Consider the following 18,720-nt stretch of genomic DNA (forward strand, 5'->3'; position numbering starts at 1 on the left):
ACCAGCCCAGTAGACAGCACTTGGGTGTTGACATGAGTATCAATTATAATATGGTCATTGTTATAAATTTCCTGTTACAAAACCTTGAATTTTTCGAAAACTAAGGATTTTTCTTATTCAAGTAATTGATTACCTTACCCGTATTTGGCACCACGTTTTGGGTATTTTGGATCCTCAATTCTCTTCACCTTTGTACTTGTTCGGCTTAATAACTATTTTGATCTGAGCGTCACTGACGAGTCTTATGTAGATGAAACGCGCGTCTGGCGTAATAAATTATAATCCTGGTACCTATTTAAACGGTTTCCGTCTTTTAAAATGAAAGTTGCCGCATTTGTGTTCATTCTTAATATTAAAATGTAAGTTGTATTTAATGAGACTATACAACATATATAAAGGTTGTGGATGAACACGGATGCGGCCACGTTCATTTTTGACAAAAAAATATCTGTTTTTGGCATATTTAATAGATCTTTCATATTTGAGATTGAATAGGAGCATTTTTGAAAATCTTTCACATAAACTAATTGAATCAACTGAAATAGACACTTAAGTGAAGAGAAATTTATGTATTACTGAAAAATTATTTCACCAGGGTTTTCGATATCACAAACTAGTCAAAACATTTACTAAATTTTATCACCGGTATAAGGACATCATTCGTAAATATAGCTGAACATGCAGACTTCTTATACGTTCAGGTATTTCACATCCAATTTTTTATGGAAATATTCTTTATAAAGCACAAAGGTGTCAGTATTCACCTCAGAAACTAACAAAACCTTTGAATAGACTTATTAAGAAGGGATATAGTTACGATACTGTTGGCTGACTATATGCGGTATGGGCTTTGCTCAATGTTGAAGGCCGTACGGTGACCTATAATTGTTAATGTTTGTGTCATTTTGGTCTTTTGTGGATAGTTGTCTCATTGGCAATCATACCATATCTTCTTTTTTATACATTAAAGATTGCATATTTTGGCGTTAATCTTGATTCACTTATAGGGTCTTTGCATCGGAACTAAACACATTTATTCAAAAAATATTTGTTGGCATGACACGGGTTATGTTCTTCTCATATATGTTATTATGGTATGATACTAAACCCCTAACGGGAAGAGTTGTGCCTGATGTTCATATGATGAAATCATAATCTTTCAGCCAGTTTTATTGAAGTCTGGAGGTGGCATGTCAGTTAACTGCTAGTAGTCTGTTGTTATTTATGTATTATTGTCATTTTGTTTATTTTCTTTGGTTACATCTTCTGACATCAGACTCAGACTTCTCTTGAACTGAATTTTAATGTGCGTATTGTTATGCGTTTACTTTTCTACATTGGTTAGAGGTATAGGGGGAGGGTTGAGATATCACAAACATGTTTAACCCCGCCGCATTTTTTCGCCTGTTCAAAGTCAGGAGCCTCTGGCCTTTGTTAGCCTTGTATTATTTTAATTTTGGTTCTTGTGTACAATTTGGAAATTAGTATGGCGTTCATTCTCACTGAACTAGTATATATTTGTTTAGTGGCCAGCTGAAGGACGCCTCCGTTTGCGGGTATTTCTCGCTTCATTGGAGACCTGTTGGATGACCTTCTGCTGTTGTTTTTTTCTTTGTTCGGGTTGTTGTCTCTTTTACACATTCCCCATTTCCATTCTCAATTCTATTTTACTTAAGTGTTTAAAAAGTGTCCACAATCTTTCGTCAGATGAACCTCATATTTGAGGCAAAAATCGGCCCTTACCGGACCTACTCCTTTGTCATTGTTTAAATCCGATTAGTACATATTTGTTGTCTCACCTCAATATTATTAAATTAACTAAATTTAATTGACTAAAAACTCAAAAAAACATGTCAGATTATTTTGTAAACACATTGGGCACGCAACGTTGAACATATGTTAAAAGGTTACACAATATCGAATGACGCTACGCCACGAGTTATCGTTCCTGCTCTTGTCTGCATAATGATAATAAATTATGCATGCATCCATGAAATTGATAGCAAACGCAAATCCTGATGTTTTATTATATCTAAACAAATTTTTTTTCATCCGCCTGTTTAAAAAAAAAAGAAAGATAAACTAAAAATGCCATTGCATGCAATAGCGGATGTCACCATTCCCTTTATTGCCTATATGGCTATACATCTTTCTGTAAATTTTCAGTTCATTTAGAGCATTTTAAAACAAATCTCTTTTTTTCTTATCCATGGCAACGGCAGCCATTTTGAAATTTTTTAAGTCAAAAGTCTCCACTTTTCTTGCAAGTTGACAATAATATCAAGTTGCATTTTGAAAATTTATGACATTTTTGCAGTTTTCATGGCAATGGTGGCCATTTTGGAAATTCCAACTTCTAAAGTCTTATGCAGTCAACAAATAATTGTTAGTTTCATAAATTTTGGAGCATTTTGAAATTTTTGAAATTTTTGACATTTTAGCTGGTTTCTATGGTAACAGAGACCATTCCTAATTTCTAATGGCAGATACCACATTGGTACATGGGAGGGTACATACCATCAAAGTTTCAATGGATTTGACCTACCATTTTAAGAAAGTAAATGCCAAATAAAGGTTTTTGAAGCATTTTGACCATTTTTGACTTGTTTCCATGGTAACGGCAGACATTTTTGAAATTCCAACGCCAAATTTCACATCTGCCAATGTTGCTCATAGTTATTCTGAAGCATTTTGATATTTTTGAAATTTTTGGTGTAGTTTCCATGGCAACATAGTAGTTCCAATGCTTGCCAAAATCATCCAATACCAGTATATGGCTGGCACCTACATTGTATTAAAATATGATGATTCTGAGTTTAAGCATCTTCAAATTATTCACCTAAACCAAAAACTTGAATTTTTCACAATTGTTCTGTTTCCATGGAAACGGCAGCCATTTTTTATGGTCTTGGACCCTACTGCAACCCGAAATTTTGTGTTTCATCTTATAGTGAACTATCATTAAGATTGGTTCCATTTCGCTCCAAAAAAACTTCCGGACAAATTAGGTGGAAGTATAATAATAATACAGAAAAAGAAACAGAGGAAAAGCAATATATCAACCGACATTGTCGATCGGGTGACATAATTATCCTTTAACTAAAATTTTTATAAATATAATTTAAGTATATATATGATTATACTAGAAAACACCCGTGATATCGCGGGTCCGTGACTGAATTAAAGTATATAACTATGCGTAAGCCTTATTTTAGTATTGGTATTATCATCTGATAAAAGTCGTGCCGATTATAAGATACAGTTTCTCTGCTTTCAAATCTTTCTGTTTGAACCCGTCGACCTAGAACTCTTCAATTATTGGTAATATTCAGGTCCTTGAATTGAGAATTTTTAATCAACAGCATTGTCCAATAAAGTTCAATTCTTTGATTCGCTGTTTTACGTCATGCCCGCTAACAAATTGAAAACTGTACCTATACGCCTTATTTCTAGTTAAGTCCACATTTTTAGCTCACCTGGCATAGCCATGTGAGCTTATGCCATCACTTGGCGTCCGTCGTCGTCCGTCGTCCGTCGTCTGTCGTCGTCGTCTGTCGTCGTCTGTCGTCGTAAACTATTTCAAGAATCTTCTCCTCTGAAACTACTAGGCCAAATACTTCCAAACTTCAACTGAATGTTCCTTAGGGTATCTAGTTTATAAAATGTATCCGAACTTTTGATCTATCAACAAACATGGCCGCCATTGCTAAAAATAGAATATAGGGGTCAAATGCAGTTTTTGGCTTATATCTCAAAAACGAAAGCATTTAGAGCAAATCTGACATGGGGTAAGAATGTTATTAGGTCAAGATCTATCAGCCCTGAAATTTTCAGATGAATCAAACAACCCATTGTTGGGTTGCTGCCACTTAATTGGTAATTTTAAGGAAATTTTGCAGTTTTTGGTCATTATCTTGAATATTATTATAGTTAAAGATAAACTGTAAACAGCAAAAATGATCAGCAAAGTAAGATCTACAAAAAAGTTGACATGACCAATATTGTCAATTGACCCCTTAAGGAGTTATTGCCCTTTAAAGACAAATTTGCTCTATTTGTTCATCAATTTTGCTTAAATTAAAAAATCTTCACCTCTGAAACAACTGGGCCAAATACTCTCAAACATTAAATGAATGTTCGTTGGGATATCTACTTTCTAAAATGTATCCGAAGTTCTGATCCATCAACAAACATGGCAGATGTGGCTAAAAATAGAACATAGGGGTCAAATCCAGTTTTTGGCTTATATCTCAAAAACTAAAGCATTAAGAGCAAATTTGTTAAGGGGTAAAATGCTCAATAGGTCATGATCTATCAGCCCTAAATTTTCAGACAAATCTAACAATCCATTGTTTGGTTGCTGCCACTAAATTGGTGATTTTAAGGAAATTTTGCAGTTTTTGGTTATTATCTTGAATATTATTGAATAAAAAGATAAACTGTAAACAGCAGAAATGTTTGGCAAAGTTAGATCTACAAATAATCAATATGATCAACATTTAAATGGCATTTTAAAGCAAAAATAATAATTGTGAAAGGTTTTAGCAAAAGATTTCAGGTGAGCGAATCAGGCTCTTGAGAGCCTCTTGTTAGTATTCGTATTGTTATCTTAGAAAGTCTTACTAATTAAAAAACTACAATAGGGAACCATTTGACAATGATTGAATTTAGTTGTGTCGACCCTGTGATTATGACCCGTGTTTAAAGCAAAATCAAATACACCATTTGGTGGTGCGCCTGTCAGATGCGGAACGTACATATAAAGTTAAAGTAACAGGTGAATATACTAAATTGGTATCGGTATCGGATTCGACCCGGAACTTGTTAATTATTGGCAATATTAATTATCTGGAAAACAAAAGGGTCTGGAGTGGTGTAATTTTTAATCTACACCATTGTACTTTATTAGTTATAAATAAAGTTGAATTATTTGATTCATCGTTTTAACGTGATGCCGGCTGATAAGTTGGACCTCGTAATTTTAGTATTATAGATATTCAAATACATTCCCTTAAGCGTGGCTTTCTATACGTATTATATTCAACCAAAACATTACCCATACAAAGATGTGTGAACGAATAAGAATGAAAGAAGAAAAAAGAAGATAATCACACTTATATGAAAAAGTATACTTTAAATTTTACTAAACATTTAATAGTAACTTTCCACATGCTCCAACTATTTAGAGTGTCGAGGGATTTGAGGCAATACCTTATTTGACATTGATTGATTCTTCGTTTTCTTCCTATTCATCTCATTCCTTACATTCGAATGTATAATTTTTAAATGTTAGGTTTGAGTTGACCAGTAAGCATTTGTACGATTTATCTGTAAATAACAAAACTACTGAACTCCGAGGAAAATTCAAAACGGAAAGTACCTTATCAAATGACAGAATCAAATGATATAACACATCAAACGAATGGACAACAACTGTCATATTCCTGACTTGATACAGGCGTTCTAGAAAGTAGAAAATGGTGGTTGAACCTGGTTTTATAGCGATAAACCTCTCATTTGTATCAGTCGCATTAAATTCCATTATATTTATAATGATGCGTGAACAAAACATACATAGTAGGTAAAATTGTCAAAACAGAGATACATCCATCATCACCGTGTCCCAATCTCAATCAGAACAAAAACAAACAAATATATAACAAAGATACACAAAAAAGGGGAAATATAAAATTTAACAACCACATGCATTGCTACTTATATATGTGATTACAATCAAACCAAATGACTGCATGGCGAGGTTCACATAAACTCGAGTAGCTAGAGAGTCGCGTGCTTGAAGTTACTTACTTACTTAATCCTCTTCGTGCATACTTGCACATGAGGCCACTACCAACGCCCTCCACTGTTGTCTGTCTTGTGCCTTTCTTTCGGCTTCTCCCCATGTCATTCCCATGGCTCTTAGTTCGCTCTCTATTGTACGGCGCCATGTTTCTTTCGGTCTCCCTCTCTTTCTTTTCCCCTCTGTTGGTGTCCAAGGTAGAGCTATCCTTGTTATGTCATGTTTGTCTTTTCGTAGAACATGGCCTATCCATTTCCATCGCCTTTCTTTAATTTCTACTCTGATGTCTCGTTGGAAGGTAAGGGTGTATAGTTCTTTATTACTGATGGTTTTTGGCCAGAAGATCTTGCAAATTTTCTTTATTGGCTCTAAAACCTGCTTGTTCTTTCCGCAGGGTGTCATCTAAAGCATCTACTATTCGCTTGGCAATAACTCTAAGGAAAACTTTTGCAGGTTCTGATAGTAGAGATATACCTCTCCAGTTGTTGCAATTTTTCATGTCACCTTTCTTGGCAAGTTTAACTAGTAGTTCTTCCCAGTCTTCAGGTATAATTTCTTCCTCCCATATTTTGCTAAATAGTGTTTGCAGTATTGATGCTGTTGTTTCCACATCTGCCTTAAGGAGTTCTGCACTGATGTTGTCTACTCCAGCTGATTTACTAATTTTGAGCTTGCATAATGCTTTCTTTATTTCACCAAGTTCAATTTTTTCTTCTGATATATCAATTTCGATCTTGTCTTCGGTGTTATCAAATTGAGCTGCTTTGTCTGGTGGTTCTCTGTTTAGAAATTCCCGAAAGTGCTCTGCCCATCTTTCAAGTTTCTGTGCTTCTGATGTTATTACCTCTCCATTCTTGCTTAAAACTGGTGTGTCATTGATGTTACTTTTACCACATAGCTGTTTAGTGATCTTATATACAGTACTTAGTTCTCCATGTTTGCAAGCCTCGTCTGCTTCATTTGCCAATCCTTCAATGTATTGTAATTTGTCTTCTCTAGCTTTTTTCTTAACTTCTTTATTACGTTCCGAGTATTCTTTTTGTAGCTTTTCTTTCAATCTTTCTGATCTTGCCTGATTGGACTTACTTTTTGTAGATCTTCTCTTTTCAATAACATTCCAGGTTGTATCTGAAATCCACCTTTTCCTTGTACTGTCTCTAATTCCAAGTACATTTTCAGCTGTATCGTTAAACCTAGTTTTTACTTCGTTCCAATGTTCATTTAGATCAGGACCAATGTTGTCGTGGTTTTCACTGATAGTGTGTAGTGTTTGGTATTGGTTTCTTATGCTGATGTTGAATTTTTGTCTTATCAGATTGTCTTTGAGGCGGTGGATGTTATATGCTTTTCTGTTCTGCTGTGGTCTGGCTACCTTTCTTAGTTTAAGTTTAATTTTCCCAAGTAGAAGGTGGTGGTCACTTCCACAATCGGCTCCCCTTTTGACACAGACATCCATCAGAGACTTTCTCCATCTTCCATTTACAATTATGTGGTCTATCTGGTTTTGGTCCCTGCCATTTGGTGAGTTCCATGTAAGCTTGTGAATGTCCTTGTGTGGAAATAAGGAACCTCCAATAACTAGATCGTTCAAGCCACATAAATCTACTAAAAGTCCACCATTTTTATTGCATTCTCCACATCCATGTCTGCCCATTATTCTTTCCTTACATGAGTTATCTACCCCAATCTTTGCATTAAGATCACCAATTACAAGACATAAATCATGTGCTGGTACTTTACTGACAAGGGATTGTAATTTGTCATAAAACTTATTCTTGTCCTCAATACTAGCTTCGTTGGTAGGTGCATAGCATTGAATCACTGACAGTTTTGAGTATTTTGAGTAAAACCTTGCCATAATAAGCCTTTCATCCACTGGTTGCCATTTTAGAAGAGCTCTTTTTGCTTACTTGCTTAGTACTAAAGCAACTCCCTCATAGTGTTTGTTGTCTGTTCGGCCTGAGTACAATATGGTCTCACCTGTGTCCGTTGAGATCGATCCGTTGTTTAACCATCTGCATTCACTGACACCTAGTATACTGATGTTATACCTTCTCATCTCATTGACAACTTGTGCTGTTTTTCCCGTCTCATACATGGTCCGCACATTCCATGCCCCTATGCTGAGAACATTTTTTGGCGTTAAGAGTCCACACTTCTTGCCCCTAGCTGCAAATATTTACATACTAAATAGTGTGTTAAAATAACATTGAAAGGCAATCTATATCAGTTCAGGCGATATATATATACAACTCGTCTAAACATTGCGTCACTGATGAGTCTTATGTAGACGAAACGCGCGTCTGGCGTATAAAATTATAATCCTGGTACTTTTGATAACTATTTGCAATCTATATATACAGTGTATATAAAGTGCGAATCCAGCTAGTTCATTTTTACTGTTATATGCGGGTATGTCTATTGTAGAATAAAGGATCATGGGAAAACTGTATTTGTTTACGTTTTGAAAATATCTAGTTAAAGGATTTTAAGTAAAGTTTTAACATATTTTCATTGTGATATGTCTTTATAATATACAAACATAGCATTAAAGTTCAAATAAGTGTTATAAAAGCATCATAATATAGCATATCGATTATTGAAAGCGATCCATTTTAACTATAGATGCGATGAATTATCACTGTTAATTGTTTATACAAACTTTGAAAATAAGATTGACATTTTTAAACAATATGAATAGGCATAGTTTAACCTGTATTTATAATATTTTAATTAAATTGGGTGTTATCATAATGATTATCCAATAAAAAAGCAAGCAAATCAACTTAAGTCTTGCTCTACATGCTTAAAGAAATGAGCTGTAATAGATTAAAAAAAATAATTATACAGTGAAAATGCACCGCATATACAATACTAATGATTCGCTCCAGAGTGAAAATGAAAGAATAGTATCATTATTCGACAGTAAACATGACTAGCATTACGAAATCATCATAGTGGAATTTAGTTAAATATGAAAAAACTGAATGACAAAACATATTCTACGTTATACAACTTTAATAATTGTATTAAAATGAATATTTTTTACTGCAACAACATCTCACCTGTTAGTTATAAAGCACCTGCACGATCTGTTCGTGAAATGTCATAAATATTCACCTATTTTGGTATATATTTTACAGCTGGATGGCTTTAGGCGCGATAAAACCCCGCTCGCATCTCTTACTTTGTTTTATTAGTATTATGTATTTCTGAACATATGCATTTTTACTAATTTTCTTCATTTTCTTCAAAAATTAAAAAACGTTAGTCTGTTTATTTATCATTCTACATAAGACATTTATGGCATATACAGTAAAAATGATATTTTAGGATCCGCACTTTACATACACTGATATATATATATACATTGTTAGGCAATCTATATATATATTACAGTTCAAGCAATATTTATAGATTATCGTTGATCATCTCAACGAGATTGATTTTCTCGCTTGAGCTGGTTCAGCGAAAGTGAGAAAAGCAATCGAGTTGAGATGACCAATGATAATCTATTTATCGCTATTTTACCTATGACGACGTTGTTAATTTCATCATGTTCATGTCAATTTCGTTAGCAACTCCACGTGGCCTCCTTAGTTTCTAGTGATAATTATTCCGTCTCAAGCGAGTAGCATGATATGAAAATTATCACAAAAAAAGATCAAACGAAAAATGCACAAAATAGCGATAAATATATATATATAGAGAGAGAGAGCCCAGGTGGTCGTGTGGTCTAGCGTGACGGCTGCAGTGCAGGCGATTTGGTGTCACGATATCACAGTAGCATGGGTTCGAATCCCGGCGAGGCAAGCAAATTTACAGATCTAACATTGTTGGGTTGATGTTTAGACGAGTTATATATATATAGATTCTTACATTGAGACCAGTGGATTATCGGATTTATCCAATCTCGATAGTTAAATTATCAATTTTAAAGTCCGAGACGTTATAATTTAACTATCGAGATTGGATAAATTCGATAATCCACGAGTAACTATGTAAGAATCTGTTTCTCTAATGATTAAAAAGACATTTTCTTTTTTTTGTTAACCGAAAATCCCCTTCGAGTGCCTTTCACATTGCACGAAGTTGTCAATTTCATTAACACCTGTTATCATATTTTGATTCTTCCAGTTACATGTAGCTAAAAATCATCCAATGATCATTTGAGATCACCAGCAACCACACGTTGAATAATTTTTTTTATACAATGGGTTCGGAAAGGGATAAATTCCCATAGAATTAGAGAAATATATATATATATAATTTAAAGATCAAACATTGTTGGGTTGATGTTTAGACGAGTTGTATATACATTATGTACACAGCCTGCTGGTGATCCGATGGATAAATCTGTTGTGACTGTATCTTGCATTAATTTGTAGGATTCTTTACTATAGATAATTTAGCTGATCTGTTACAATAACATTTCCATGACTTATATATCATGTACTGTAGTACGACGCTGGATTAAAACTGACGAGGAAAGGTTACACACAGCCACCGAAAGCTTTATTTTTGTGAAGCCCAGGTGGTCGTGTGGTCTAGCGGGACGGCTGCAGTGCAGGCGATTTGGTGTTACGATATCTCAGTATCATGGGTTAGAATCCCGACGATTGAAGAACAAAAAATTTGCGAAAGCAAATTACAGATCTAACATTGTTATGTACAACTCGTCTAAACATCGTGTACGTGTATATCATAATGTAGGAAGTGGGCTAAAAAAAAACCAGAGACAACAGCCAATGCCAGGATATAGGCAGAGCCATGCACTTTACCTTTTACATCAATTAAAATATTTTTTGTTATAATTTTATGGTTTTGTGAATAAAAACATATTTCTGTTCAACATTATAGGGGAAAAAAATTGATTTCCTTCTCTTAAGAAAAAATTTGTTTATCGGAGCAAGGTTCTGAAAAGAAATCTATGAACACAATAAAAATACCAGGCCCTCTACCCCAAGATAAGAAAACGGTCCATTATTCGAAAGTTAAATGCAGAAAAACATTTTATGCAAGGCTACGCCAGGTAAAATTGTTGTTTATTCTAACAAAAAAATACAATTTTCAGTTTCATAAGAAAAGCAGGACAATAATAAATCCCAAATTTATGCAGTCATTAGATAAGGTCCTTATTTGTCCAATCTGCCTAGTTTTTGGACATCAAAAGACAAATCGATTATTTCAAGGTCAATGTTGTCTACCTCACACAATCTTGTTAGGCACTATAATGAAATGGACCAGAAATTTATTTCACATGTTTTCGAAATATTGAAGATAATAATAATAATAATAATATAAAGAATAATAATAATGATAATAATAATAAATAATAATAATAATAATAATATATTAAATAATAAAATGTAGACGAACGAGGTGACGAAAGAACAAATGGATATTTATTTGCGATAACCACTCATTCATGATAAATAAACCTGTTAATCGTTTTACTTTTACAAATTGTGACTTTGATAGAGAGTTGTCTCGTTGGCACTCATATCACATCTTTTTATATCTGTTCATCACATTAAAACATTTTTGATATTATAGTATCAACAGCTTAATTGCAACATTCTTCGGCCAGTTAAAATAAGAAAATCGAACGCGTACTTCGTTATTTTGAACATGATAGAGCTGGTCGAATGTTATTTGCTCGGGATAATTAAACTATAACGCGAAAACATATCGCACAGCTTACAAGTTCTCAATAATTAAAGAAATAAATAAGGAAAAATTGAGTATTGAATTAGTAAGGAAACAATCCCCTGCGCAAATACTTGATTTAATAAAGTCTGTAGGATTCTTAAGATTTGACAGCAAGTCAATTATATTGGCTCAATATAAAGCTGTTCATTGCTAGAAATTTAACTGTCAACATGTTTTTATACACAATGGACAACAGTCAAAATAACCTAAGGAAGACGGATTAGTTCACTACTGTTCTTCTCGTCTTTTGGTAAGTAGATTCGCATATTTGTCTGCTTGAAAATCATATTTGTTTTATTTAATTATTTATTATGAATAATTCTAATCGTTAAATTATATCTTACTATGTTTTATTATTATTAATAATATTAGAAGAAGAAGAATAATAATAAGAAAAAGTAGTAGTAGTAAAAAAAGGTAGTAGTAGTTGTAGTTTTTTTTATTATTTTAATAATAATACATGTTTCGAATTCGCCGAGATACTAACAGTCATCAATTAATCATCTTTCAAATGATTGAACAAAAGTTTTAAATTTAGATTTGATAGCTAAGTTTTAGATTGAACAACGGTTATAATTTTGATTTAAATACATACCGTTTAGATCAAGAAGCCAATCGAATGTCTTAAAATATGTTTTTTCTCATATAAATCCAATCCTAGTTTAACCTCTGTATCTCTATTTAGAACACCTTACCATATGGGCCAACTGAGCTTTTATCATCATTTTGTGTTCGTCGTCGTCTTCCGGTAATTTTTACAAAAATCTTCTCTTCTGAAACAAATTATATTTTAAACAAAAAAAAACAAATGTCTCCTGTGGACAGTTGTCTCATTGGCAATCATACCACATCTTCTTTTTTATATACCATACTTTGCCGAAATTATCATTTGATTTATGGTATCTGGTTTTAAAAAAAATGTGTTCGATGACCCCGCCTGCCAAGCAACATGACCACAAATAGGACACAGGGGGTAAATTGCCATTTTTGGCTTCTATCTCTGAAACTAAAGAGACACAATCCAAACGTTGTCATAATCATCCTTAGGGTTTCTAGTATAAAATGATGTCTGATGACTCCTGCCTGTCAACAAACATGACCGACATGGCTGAAAATAGAACATTGGGTAAAATGCAGTTTTTGTTTACATCTCTGAAACTGAGGCATTTTGAGCAAATCTGACACTTGCTAAATTATTAATCAGGATGAAATCTGTCTGCCCTGAAAACAGACGAATCAGACAACCCGCTCCCCATGAATTTGTAATTTCAAGGACATTTTATAGTTTTTTTGTTATTATCTTAAATATAACTATAGAAAGAGATAAACTGTAAACAACATAAATATTCAGAAAAGAACGATCTACAAATAAGTCTATTTAACTCAAATTGTCAATTTACCCTTAAAAGAGTAATTGCCCTTTATGATCAATTTTCTACATTTGAAAATGCCTGTACCAAGTCAGGAATATGACAGTTCTTGTCCATTCGTTTTTGATGCGTTTTGTTTTTTGATTTTGCCATGTGATTATGGACTTTCCAAATTGATTTTCCTCTGAGTTTAGTATTTTTGTGATTTTACTTTTTACAGACATCTTCTCCACTTTAAATCTTCTTGTCTAAATAGAATTAAACTTAGCCACAATTTTGAATCGGGAATCTTGATTGAAAAATATATCCGATGACACATGCATGTGAGTCATGACCACCATGGCCGTCATGAATAAAAAAAATAGGGGTTTACTTTGGAAGTCTACGGGAAAATTTTGTAAAAACCAATTTCAACAGGTCACAATTTGCAAACTTTATAATGCTAAGGAACCTTAGTAACTATTGTAAGACTACAATAGATGACCTGCTTTTAATTTAACTACTTGGCCAAACTTGGCCTCAATCACTATAAGGGTATCTAATACTATTTATTTTTTTTAATTTTAACATATTTTACATTATTTCAAAAACAAGAGTAAATACAAGTGAGCGTCACATGCTCTTGAGAGCATCTAATTCATTTTTGTTTCGAGTATTCATGAACTATTTACCATCCAATCTTTTTTGTTTGAATCTATCTTTATCTCCAATATTTTATAATTTATTGCTTTCCGTGAAAAAAATACTACAATCGTGCGAATCACCGCTTTTTACTTACAACATAGCAAACATAGTACTACGGTCACTGAAACATTCAAGAATATAGTCGTTTTGAATTGATATTGATTATCTTAGATGCTCATTAAAAAATAACAAATTATAGTTGGCAGGAAATGGCCACAGCATTTATTAACAAATACGATATATGTACTATTATATGAAATGCAATTTGTGATATGAACTATAATTCAGTGATAGAAATGCATATGTTTCTTTGAAAATGTTGTCTGATGATCGCAAAATATGTTCGAGGTGGCAGACCATATATGAAAAGGGAAAGTTCAAGATAAGCTATTAACCCTGGAAATCAGAGGCTAATGCTATCATACGATTTAAATAAGTCTGTAAACTGCAAATATGTTCTTTAAGCGCAGCGAAATCTGCTTTGCTTCAGATATTTTCTGTGTCTAACAAGAGCGTCTTCTATAGCCAAATGTCGACGTCAAAAGAAGGATTATGGGTAAGTCAATCACTTGACGTGAAGATCGATAATCCAACTAAACACCAAATATTATTAATAACTGACGAGGTGGTATAACGGATATGGCGGCATGAGCACAACCGATAACTGATTTAAAATTTAGATTTCAATTCATATTATGTAAGTTCGAGGACGAAATTTATGGAAGCCGTAAATATACGTCAGCGTTTTAAACAACAACATTTGACACATATATATCCGTTTTTGTGGTTGGAGTTTAATTATCTGTTGAACAGTAAGGTTTAGGTAAGTGCATCGTTTAGAGATCTTTAGAGTTCAAAATAGTGCACGCATGCCAGAATGTTCCGACGAAAAAAGACATTTACACTCTATTAATACTGATAAACTCATCATAGATACCAGGATAGAAATTTTATATTAAAGCCAGACGCGCGTTTCGTCTACAAAAGACTCATCAGTGACGCTCGAATCCAAAAATGTTAAATGGCCAAATAAAGTACGAAGTTGAAGAGCATTGAGGACCAAACATTCCTAAAAGTTTTGCCAAATACAGCTATGGTAATCTATTGCTGAAGTAGAAAAGCCTTAGTATTTCAAAAAATAAATAAATTGGTTAATTATGAACATATCAATGATAACTATAGTCAACACCGAAGTGCTGACTACTGAGCTGGTGATACCCTCGGGGAAATAAATCTCCACCAGCAGTGTCTCTGACCCAGTGGTAGTAAATAAGCTCATCATAGATACCTGGATTCAAAATTTATATAAACGCCAGACGAGAGTACAGTTCCAAATACCTTTTCTAGCATTTTTCATTTAGTTGTTTGTGTTGAAAAGAGGTTCATGTAATGACTCAGTAAAAGGAGCGTTATATAAGTTTTGTTGATTGATTATTTTAAGTGTTCAGTGTTTAAGTGTTGAACAGAAAAGTTTTTAAGGTTCTTCTGACAGCTGGTTCATGTAATATTTTTTTCAATGTTAGTTTATTTTTAAAACGTTTTGAAAAAAAGGCAAGTTACACTATTTTTTTTGCAATAAAGGCAAACTACTTGTATTATTGTAGTATTCTTAATAATTTGTATGATATAATTGTTTCAGTCAAATAACAGTAGATTTTATATTAACCCTGGTTATTAACTCGGTTTTTCTTGTCTTATTTGATTACAGGTTTCGGTGAATAAATTCTATATTAATAAGTTATTAATTTAACTGGCCACGAACAATTTTGGCTTTGGTCTTAGTTTCCCGTCATTGTCATTCATGCTTCATCGTAAGCATTTTTGAAGATCTTCTCCTACGCTATAATATGGATTGGGAATCATAAAATTGAGAATGGAAATGGGGAATGTGTCAAAGAGACAACAACCCGACCAAATAAAAAAAAAAAAACAGCAGAAGGTCACCAACAGGTCTTCAATGTAGCGAGAAATTCCCGCATCCGGAGGCGTCCTTCAGCTGGCCCCTAAACAAATATATACTAGTTCAGCGATAATGAACGCCATACTAATTTCCGAATTGTACACAAGAAACTAAAATTAAAATAATACAAGACTAACAAAGGCCAGAGGCTCCTGACTTTGGACAGGCGCAAAAATGCGGCGGGGTTAAACATGTTTGTGAAATCTCAACTCTTACATGTACTTGAAAACAATTATCCTCACAGTTTATAAATATAGAAGAAATGTATAGAATGCATAATTATATCCCAATAGTTCAATGTAATCAGAAAGATAAATTTATCTGTAAAATGTTTTCCTTCTTATGCCTTTTCATACCAGACAGCTGGCAAACAAATATGACCACCATAACTGAACTTAAATGTTCATTAAAATACACAATGTATTATCAAAATCGATAGGAGCCTTTTGATTCAACTCTTTCAGATCTTTGATTGAAATTTTTCTGACTAAATATATCAAGAGATTTAAGATATGTAATTTGATGGTGAACATAAGTTTTATACTGTATTGAAAAACACATAGCCAAAGTTACAGTCTTCATCTTTGAATATTCAAAATGGGATAAACAAATCTCCTCTCTATAATTAAAGTTTTGTTTGAGAATAATTCTTAACTAAATGCTGATATTGATACATCTGTGCCAATGCAATTGCAAAGTTGTGAAGCACAATCAACAGATTAATAAAGAGATTGAAATTTATGCAAATTATATCGCGTTTTACGGTTAGTTCAGGCCGAGACATTAGAACCACATCAACAAACGACAACTGCTGAACATCAGATTCCTCATAGATAGGTGCAAATAATTGCAGCGGGATTAAACGTTTTTATGATATCAAACCTTCTATCTTATCTGAAACAATATTGTTACATCACAACATAGAAAGACACACTATAAAATATAAATTGGAATGGCCCAACTCAATACAAAAAAACGCTGTAACACCAATAAACGAATAAATTTGATAAATGATCCAATGTTAACACAAAATTAATAAAAATAAGGGATGAGTAAGTAAAAGTATAATACCGCTGTGAAATGCTAAACAATTTCAGACCTTTTTGTCCAATTAGAAAGGCAGATATGCTAAATATACTTATTGGAGGTGTGATAGATGATTGAAGCTGGTAATTTTCTGCTGGTTAATATTTATGTATGTTTCGACAATAAACTTAACGACAGGCTGTAGGTCTCCCCTATAGGTTGCACTCTGTAAATACGCCTTTTTCACAAACCACGCCTTTTTTGGGAGATATAGTATAGTTGTCATAGATATCTAGTTTAGTTCCAACATAATTATGATATATATGTTTCATCTAATAGAGACATAGATTGGAAATGTTACCAGTATGAAAACATACGATTAACGTGAAAATTGAACTCTGAAGTAGGTCCAAAACATTTAGGTTAGAGTAGCTGGGTAGTATGGTTTTTTAATATAAATTTATTAACTCGAACAGATTAGAGGCAAATAAATGCTAAAAATATGCCACACAGCCTTATAATCTGAACATTGAATGAATGCATATCAACCTTCAATCTAGAATATAGTTTTCTGCGAGTTTTGATAGTAAAAGTGGTACCGTTTTTATTTCTACTGTATTTCCGTCATGTAATGTTGTCATTTTAGCGGTATATTTAACATTGCCATAAAGCGCGGAGGTTTGGCTAGCCATAAAGCCAGGTTCATCCCAACATTTTTTCTTAAAAGGCCTGTACCAAGTCAGGAATATGGCAGTTGTTATATAATAGTTCGTTTCTATATGTTGTATTTTTGTTTTTTGCACTTCAAAGTTCTGTTGCTTCGTTGATTTCCTCTTATCATTGATGTGTTTCCCTCGGTTTAAGTTTGTAACCCGGATTTGTTTTATCTCAATCGATTTATTAACTTTAAACAGCGGTATACTAGTGTTGCATTTATTTAGCCACAAAGGGATTTCCTGTAGGAAATTGCTTATCTATATTTACAGAAATGCAACCTATATTGGGTGAAAAAAGAGAACATACATATTTTCACCAAATCTAGTTAATCTTAAAGATTATAATGAAATTAACTCAAATATGAAGTTATATAGATAATCCTGGGTCTTAACTATGATGAGTCAGCATAAACTCACAGTTTACAGTATGCATACTTTACTTTAAGCCCTGAATGCAAATGAATTCAAAATATATATGCATATTTGTTTTCAAACTCTTTGCAATTGCATATATTTACTCTTCGCAGTCATTAAAACTCATATATCATTCCTGAATATTATTGTTGAGTGTTTTTGTCCTGTCGATAAACCAAAAGTAAGCCATAACATTTAAATGTGTGTTTGGGAACGTGGCATTAAAATATACCAGCTAGAAATACAAACAAATACCTCAATAAAACTAGCAATAGTGTATCCCATTCTTAATATGTACCAAATATTCCATGTTGATAGAATCAAAATCAGATATAAGCAGTCAGTTCTATAAAACTATTAATGAATTCATACACCAGCATGGCAATTTAATACATACCGCCTTTGCAAATATGGCTTTGTTTAAACACTCCTTGTTTACATAATAGCTAAATTATGTTAGATATATGGTTAGGGATGATACTGTTGTGACAAGATTCATTAACTGACTATTTGAGGTAGAAACTGTGAACTCCGTTTGGTAAAATAACTATTATAAAATCTTTAATTATATCAAAATTGAATCATCTGTTCTTATCCATACCAAGTCCAGATGAAAATGTACTACAACAACTCAATGGTAAAATTTATGCTTTCATTTGGGATGGTAAACCTGACAAGGTAAATCGGGAGCTCTTATGTCAAGAATACTGCAGAGGTGGCTTAAAAATGATTAATTTAAGAAATTTTATACAAGGACTAAAATTGACCTGGGTTAGAAGATTATTTAATTCAAATTCAAAGTGGGTCAAATTATTTACTGCTACACAAAATATAAATTTTACAGAGTTGGCTTATTTTGGAACAACTAAAAAATTAGATAACGTTTTTTGGAAAGAAGTTATTTGTGCCTGGAAAAACATGTCGAGATTCCGACATCCTCGCTATTTTGAGGAAGTCATATCTTCATCTATCTGGAATAATGAGAACATTAAAATTGATAACGTCAGTGTTTATTATAGAAGTTGGGAACTAAACGGG

The 18,720-nt window shown here is 33.1% G+C and overlaps 1 protein-coding gene across 1 annotated transcript in view; it reads left to right on the top strand.

The window, feature by feature from the left end:
• Positions 1–11,684: 11,684 nt before the first annotated feature.
• LOC134708025 (glutamate decarboxylase 1-like) overlaps positions 11,685–18,720 on the top strand; it is a 154,005-nt gene continuing 146,969 nt past the window's right edge. Inside the window, exon 1 of the mRNA XM_063568267.1 lies at positions 11,685–11,762. The gene's annotated coding sequence lies outside the window, so the exon portion shown is untranslated. The remainder of the gene's footprint in view (positions 11,763–18,720) is intronic.

Source organism: Mytilus trossulus, chromosome 2 (assembly GCF_036588685.1).
Source record: "Mytilus trossulus isolate FHL-02 chromosome 2, PNRI_Mtr1.1.1.hap1, whole genome shotgun sequence".
Classification (NCBI taxonomy): domain Eukaryota; kingdom Metazoa; phylum Mollusca; class Bivalvia; order Mytilida; family Mytilidae; genus Mytilus; species Mytilus trossulus.